Raw genomic sequence first — 800 nt, 5'->3', positions numbered from 1 at the left:
CACCTGTGCCTGGCCCTGCCCTGAGACAGGGCCTCCGCCATGGGCCTCGCCTCCGCGCTGCTTCAGTTTCTTTCCCTCTTCCCTTTGTATTTTTCTTCCTAAAAGACCTGAGACAGAGGAATTATTTTAATCTGGGCTTTTGTTTCGAGTGGTGATGCCTCGCGCGCAGTAGATCAGGGGTCGCTTTCTATCCTGCCTGGGGGCTCTTTTGGTTCGTGCAAATCCCCTTGCCCGTAGGTGTCTTTGCAGCCTTTTCTGCGCTTTCCCTGCTGCGGAGATCTCTGCAAGTGGCTGGCGAAGTCTGGCTTCCCCCATGCATGAGACATGACATGCGTTCTTTGGCCGCTCAGCACAGCTTGAGAAACCCACAGGACTGTAGAACGCATACCCTGAGAGATTTCAAGCACGAAGCACAGAAGGACCGACATCTCTGCTGTGAGCAGTCACTGCCCAGAGGAACAGCTGGTGCTGCCAGACACCCATGTACTGGGACGTGTGGGGACCCCAGTCCCACATTGCTTGTCAGAACTTCATTTTGCAGTGAAACTGAGATCCCCACCCATGTGTGCAAGATGCTCTTCTCTGGTGAATTGTATCACCAGCAAGAGGCTCCGTTCCCCCACTAGTGTGACAGCCCCTGAGCTCTCACTGCCGGGACACACAACACTGATGCTTTGCTTCAGTAATTTCTCAGCATAGGAAGCACAGCCCAAGGTCTCCAGTGTTAGCTGGACCATCTCCCCTGCAACTACCTGTCCAACAGTGGTGACCCCACATCTTTGATGCTGGGTATGAGATGA

Source organism: Egretta garzetta, unplaced genomic scaffold (genome assembly GCF_000687185.1).
Source record: "Egretta garzetta isolate BGI_Z169 unplaced genomic scaffold, ASM68718v1 scaffold85, whole genome shotgun sequence".
In the NCBI taxonomy this organism is placed as follows: domain Eukaryota; kingdom Metazoa; phylum Chordata; class Aves; order Pelecaniformes; family Ardeidae; genus Egretta; species Egretta garzetta.
This window is presented reverse-complemented; position numbering follows the sequence as displayed.